This window comes from Cyclopterus lumpus, chromosome 13 (genome assembly GCF_009769545.1).
Source record: "Cyclopterus lumpus isolate fCycLum1 chromosome 13, fCycLum1.pri, whole genome shotgun sequence".
Classification (NCBI taxonomy): Eukaryota; Metazoa; Chordata; class Actinopteri; order Perciformes; family Cyclopteridae; genus Cyclopterus; species Cyclopterus lumpus.
Genome location: NC_046978.1, coordinates 19,871,996 through 19,879,054, shown reverse-complemented (window position 1 = coordinate 19,879,054; position 7,059 = coordinate 19,871,996). Strand labels below are relative to the sequence as shown.

Here is a 7,059-nt window from a genome sequence, read left to right as displayed (position 1 = left end):
AGAGAGACAGGAAGGAGGAAACAGCGACACAGGAAGGAGGAAGCAGAGCAACAGGAAGGAAGAAACAGAGCGACAGGAAGGAGGAAACAGCGACACAGGAAGGAGGAAACAGAGCAACAGGAAGGAGGAAACAGCGACACAGGAAGGAGGAAACAGCGACAGGAAGGAGGAAACAGCTACACAGGAAGGAGGAAACAGCGACAGGAAGGAGGAAACAGAGCGACAGGAAGGAGGAAGCAGAGAGACAGGAAGGAGGAAACAGAGCGACAGGAAGGAGGAAACAGAGCGACAGGAAGGAGGAAACAGCGACACAGGAAGGAGGAAGCAGAGCAACAGGAAGGAAGAAACAGAGCGACAGGAAGGAGGAAACAGCGACACAGGAAGGAGGAAACAGAGCAACAGGAAGGAGGAAACAGCTACACAGGAAGGAGGAAACAGCGACAGGAAGGAGGAAACAGAGCGACAGGAAGGAGGAAACAGAGCGACAGGAAGGAGGAAACAGCGACACAGGAAGGAGGAAGCAGAGCAACAGGAAGGAAGAAACAGAGCGACAGGAAGGAGGAAACAGAGCGACAGGAAGGAGGAAACAGCGACACAGGAAGGAGGAAGCAGAGCAACAGGAAGGAAGAAACAGAGCGACAGGAAGGAGGAAACAGCGACACAGGAAGGAGGAAACAGAGCAACAGGAAGGAGGAAACAGCGACACAGGAAGGAGGAAACAGCGACAGGAAGGAGGAAACAGCTACACAGGAAGGAGGAAACAGCGACAGGAAGGAGGAAACAGAGCGACAGGAAGGAGGAAGCAGAGAGACAGGAAGGAGGAAACAGGGCGACAGGAAGGAGGAAGCAGAGCGACAGGAAGGAGGAAACAGAGCGACAGGAAGGAGGAAACAGCGACACAGGAAGGAGGAAGCAGAGCAACAGGAAGGAAGAAACAGAGCGACAGGAAGGAGGAAACAGAGCGACAGGAAGGAGGAAACAGAGCGACAGGAAGGAGGAAGCAGAGAGACAGGAAGGAGGAAACAGCGACACAGGAAGGAGGAAGCAGAGAGACAGGAAGGAGGAAACAGAGCGACAGGAAGGAGGAAGCAGAGAGACAGGAAGGAGGAAACAGCGACAGGAAGGAGGAAGCAGAGCGGCAGGAAGGAAGAAACAGAGCGACAGGAAGGAGTAAACAGAGCGACAGGAAGGAGGAAGCAGAGCGACAGGAAGGAGTAAACAGCGACAGGAAGGAGGAAGCAGAGCGACAGGAAGGAGGAAACAGCTGTTTTGTGTTGTTGACACTCTGTCACCCTGTTGTGGTTCCATTCTGCAGATCAGTTGTTAAAATTCAAATTGAAATGTTTAAATTTGAATTTTACAAACATCACAGCCTGGACAGAAGAGGGAGGTCCTCCTGGTGAGTTACTTTAACTCATTAAATGCTTTTTTATTATTCAACGGGAGGTGGGTATTTATTATTATAATGTTTTTAGATGTTTTTTGGAAGATGAGAGGTTTGTTAGGTAAACTTCTTCATCCAAGAAAATATCATCTGCAAATAATACAAAATGACTGATGCTTATTTCTCTTTCAATGGATTTGATGGTGAAACAACATCACACTTGTTATGCTGAATGTGTCATTTAAAGCATTTATGAATTAAATGAAACAACACAAACTATTCTACAATCAACAAAGCCTGAAATACTAATAATAATAATTATTATTATTATATAATTGATTTTTTCTGCAACCCCTGGCATATAGCGTATGCTTATTGTTTGTAACTGGATTCATCTTGTGTTGTTTTGCACTTAAAAAAGCAGATTAACAAAAACACTATTTTACCATTGATTTAAATGGGGAAAGAGACACAAAGTAACACAACAACGTACGCTCATAACAACGGCTCGTATGAGATCTTATAACAAAGTTGCTCCTCGTTGATCGTGTGTTGTCGATTTTCCCTCAGGACACTATTCAGTTAGGTTACTAGTAAAGAAATGCAGTCAAACAGACCATAAAGCAGGGTATGCGCTAGGGCGGGGCTACCAGGTGATTGACAGGTCGACACTAGAGACGTATACGGTGTCTCTACGTCACTCCTCCTCAGTCCAGATATGGACACTTCCTGTTCACTGGTTGCAAAAAAACCAAGATGGCGACGGCCAAAACGCAGAATTTCGAGGCTTCAAAACATCCACAAACCAACGAGAGACGTCGCGACGACTACGTCCACCTCTCGTTCACAGTCGGTGGTAGAGTTTGGTAGAGATGTGTAAAGAAGTGTGCTGTCCATCTGTAAGCTAAGCAAAGCTAACTCTCTGCTAACTGTGTAGCTTCATATTTACCGTACAGACACAAGAGCGGTATTCTCATCTAACTCTCAGGTCAGACGGTGCATGTAATTTCCCAAATATCCGACTCTTCTTTCCTCTTTGACATCTAGACATCTAGACGTCGGGTGAAGGAGTCTGGATCTCCGGCTGATGAACATCACGCCATGTCTCAGACCTTTGATGTGAACATGGAGGGATGGCCCATCGCTCCAGACGGCTACATCCCCAACTCTGTGATCCGCGGCTGGAGGAAGAAGAGGAAGCACCTTCCCCAGTCGGACCGATCGGACGACGTCTTTTCCGGTGTTCGTCGGGAGGACGGAGGTGAAGAAAAGACGGGTGACGTGAAAGCGAGGAAGAAAGAAAGCGAAGACGAGGAGGAGGAGAGAATTGTCCTCCTGAAGGAGTCCTACGTCGTCCGAACGAAGCTCCGCCAGCAGATCACGTCTGATGGCGGACGGAGGGACGTGGAGCCTCGGAGGCAAGAAGTCGGCTCCGGTTCCAGAGAGACTGTGAGCTCCGAGTGAGTAATACGTCTCCGATGGTTTGCAATCATTCAGAAGCTTCTCGTGTTCTGCAAGTCCACACCAAAACTGAACATATGTACTCTTTCAATTCATTATTTTCTAGCCCGATCTTACGTCATGCAAAAGAAAATAGACAACATGGAGAGCAGAGAGAAGAACCTCCACTCCAACATCACCAGAGAACATCCACCTTCACAACCGACGGTACGAGCAAATGAGACGCCGGCATTAGAGATACATATACCTTTATTTATTTATTAATTTTGGAACCTTTTCTTTCTCCGTGACTTCCGCGTGGCCGGCGTCTCCAGTGGAAACTCCTGTGGTGTCTGCAGAAGACGTCCTCTCAAAGCAAGGTGAGTCACCAAGGCCTCATAGCTCACTCTGTATATTCACTCACTGTATGAAGACAGCGGGCCTCAGACTGTCAGACCCTGCTGCTGTAAAATTAAGTTTTCTAAAAGGGACTAAAAGGTGATGGGAAAGAAATTATCCGAAATGTTCTTGCCTGAGGCCCATTGGATCTTATCGTATTGAAGTTGTTCTTTGTCTTACATGTACCGTTCCATACTCACAGAACCCAGGATAACCTCATACATACCACCAAGAGAGCCCCAAAACCTGACTCTTCATCCCCCGAAGCCTCGTTCTCCAACCCCAGTTAATCCTCAACCCCAACCAGACCTTGGGCTTCATCCCCTGAAGTCTCCCTCTGCAGCCCCAGTTAATCCTCATCCCTTGAAGCATCCCTCTCCAACCCCAGTTAATCCTCATCCCCTGAAGCATCCCTCTGCAACCCCAGTTAATCCTCATCCCCTGAAGCATCCCTCTCCAACCCCAGTTAATCCTCATCCCCTGAAGTCTCCCTCTGCAACCCCAGTTAATCCTCATCCCCTGAAGCATCCCTCTGCAACCCCAGTTAATCCTCATCCCCTGAAGCATCCCTCTGCAACCCCAGTTAATCCTCAACCCAAACCAGACCTTGGACCTCCTGAGATCTCGCCAATAGGGTCCACCAAATATAACAACATCGTAAACCAAACACAGATACCCGTTGATCGAAGAGTCTTGGAGCTCTACAAGAAGTTCAAAGCTGACAACAAGAATTTGCCTCGCCTTAGAAACATCTCCATCATCACCGAGCCTCCTCTTGCTTCTCCGCACTCCACCGCTCAGTCTAATTCTGCTGGGTGGAGGAAGAACCTGCACAATCCTCTCGAAGGGTTCAGTTCTCCACCGGCCGCTCTAGCGCTTCCCGTCGAGCCTTTCAACGCCATCGAGCTTGCGGCGATCATTCCTTCACTGTGGCCCGGCGAGGGGGCAGTACACCAGAGGGTGGTGCAGAGGATTCTGATGAAAGACACCCTGGATCCCCCATCCTTCCACTTCCACCACGTAATCCCATTGAACGCCCAACAGACCGTCTTCCCTTTGAATCCCAGTGGGAAGACTCGGTATGGCAGGCTGCAGTTCGACTGGGTGAGGGGGGGTGACACGGGCCAGCTGTGGTTAGGACCATCGAAACTGCGGTCAGCTTTGTACGATCTCACTAGATCTACCTAGCAACAGGCGAGCTCTTGAGCCATTTATCGTGAGGTTGTTTGGTGGAACAATAAAACAATCTGTTGCAATTTCTTTGGCCATGATTTTGTTTCATTGTGGGTCGGTTGATCCGCTACTTCGGTTCAGGCCCGAGATCCCTCAACAAATAGGGAAACGGTTGGCATTGGTGGTCCCAAGAGGATGCATCTTACAGACTTTGGAGACACCTTGTAATATTTTATTTTAGTGCAATCTGCAGGTCGCAGCTGTTCAGTCGTCTTCAGGTTTAGTTTAGTTGTTTTAAAAATGCCCAAAACGAAAAGAAGACATCAAATCAATGTGCAAGAAAAGGCAGAAACCCGACATAGTTGAAGCATTTAGAGAACATTACATTAGTATAAATATAAAATATGACTACAGTAAGACACTTAAGAATAACTGAAGATTGACAAGTTGACTAAGAATGGAAGTATCTTATATATGAAAACACATAAAACAGCGATCTTTCCTTCAGGAAACCGTCGTTTGTTCCCCACGAAACGAGAAGCCAACGATTCATTCAACTGACAATCTTATCTTGAACCTAACCAAGTATTTTACGATCTTTTCCTAATCCTTAATATTTCGCGATCTTTTCCTAATCCTTAATATTTCACGATCTTTTCCTAATCCTTAATATTTGGCGATCTTTTCCTAATCCTAAATATTTCGCGATCTTTTCCTAATCCTTAATATTTCGCGATCTTTTCCTAATCCTTAATATTTCGCGATCTTTTCCTAATCCTTAATATTTCGCGATCTTTTCCTAATCCTAAATATGTTACGATCTTTTCCTAATCCTAAATATTTTACGATATTTTCCTAAACCGAAATATTTTGCGATCTTTTCCTAATCCTTAATATTTGGCGATCTTTTCCTAAACCGAAATATTTTGCGATCTTTTCCTAATCCTAAATATGTTACGATCTTTTCCTAATCCTTAATATTTTGCGATCTTTTCCTAATCCTAAATATTTTACGATATTTTCCTAAACCGAAATATTTTGCGATCTTTTCCTAATCCTTAATATTTGGCGATCTTTTCCTAAACCGAAATATTTTACGATCTTTTCCTAATCCTAAATATGTTACGATCTTTTCCTAATCCTAAATATGTTACGATCTTTTCCTAATCCTAAATATTTTGCGATCTTTTCCTAATCCTAAATATTTCGCGATCTTTTCCTAATCCTAAATATGTTACGATCTTTTCCTAATTCTAAATATGTTACGATCTTTTCCTAATCCTAAATATGTTACGATCTTTTCCTAAACCGAAATATTTTGCGATCTTTTCCTAATCCTAAATATTTTACGATCTTTTCCTAATCCTTAATATTTTGCGATCTTTTCCTAATCCTTAATATTTTACGATCTTTTCCTAAACCTAAATATTTTACAATCTTTTCCTAAAGTTGTTTCCTGTAAAAACAGAAGTTTATTTTGACTGTATTTATGTAACTCGTGGAAATTGAAACCCGTTGTTGGACTTTTGTAGGAAAAAAAAAAAAGATTTCATGAGGATTCGTTATTTTAGGTGATGCATCTCAAAATGAATGAATGAATCTGAAAAGATGAACTGTAATAACCTGCTTGCTGCCTGTAGCTCCGCTAGTGTGAAGGTATGTCGACAGGTAAAACACACACACACACACACACACTCGACAGGTAAAACACACACACACACACGACAGGTAAAATACACACACACACACACACTCGACAGGTAAAACACACACACACACACGACAGGTAAAATACACACACACACACACACTCGACAGGTAAAACACACACACACACACGACAGGTAAAATACACACATACACACACTCGACAGGTAAAATACACACATACACACACTCGACAGGTAAAACACACACACACACACACACTCGACAGGTAAAATACACACACACACTCGACAGGTAAAACACACACATACACACACTCGACAGGTAAAATACACACATACACACACTCGACAGGTAAAACACACACACACACACACACTCGACAGGTAAAATACACACACACACTCGACAGGTAAAACACACACATACACACACTCGACAGGTAAAACACACACACACACACACACTCGACAGGTAAAACACACACACACACACACACTCGACAAGTAAAATACACACACGTTTCTAGACGTCAGTGGTTTTAATTTGACAAGATGTTCACATCAGAGGCAAGAAAACAAATGTGAATGAAATATATATATATATCAAAAATTCACATTCACAACTAAAATAAAAAAAGTCACACAACATAAACTGAGGCAGAAAAAACATTCACGAGGCGGCACTTTGATAAAACTTCTGCTTCTTACATGACGACATTACAGCAGATTTATTGGTTTATTGTATAAAAACTAGCTTGAACTCGAAAGACATGCACTGCATCCACCAAATTACACACATAATCATGACTTATGCATCTCTTAATTAGGACGTCCATATCTCGAATGTTAAAGAAACCACGACATAATTGTGAGATTCTAAGTATTTACCATAAGAGCTAAAAGATAAAGATGCCATAAATAGGAGATGTGGATGTTAATATGACACAAAATCTAAATTACAGTCGTCTTTATCTGGAAATTACAAGAAAACTA

General features: G+C 43.7%; 1 protein-coding gene across 2 annotated transcripts in view; it reads right to left on the bottom strand.

Moving 5' to 3' along the window:
* Nucleotides 1-6,586: 6,586 nt before the first annotated feature.
* LOC117741180 (porphobilinogen deaminase-like) overlaps nt 6,587-7,059 on the bottom strand; it is a 10,893-nt gene continuing 10,420 nt past the window's right edge. For both annotated transcript variants that reach the window (XM_034548028.1, XM_034548029.1), the window contains exon 14: nt 6,587-7,059. This exon is cut by the window's right edge and continues 1,079 nt beyond it. The gene's annotated coding sequence lies outside the window, so the exon portion shown is untranslated.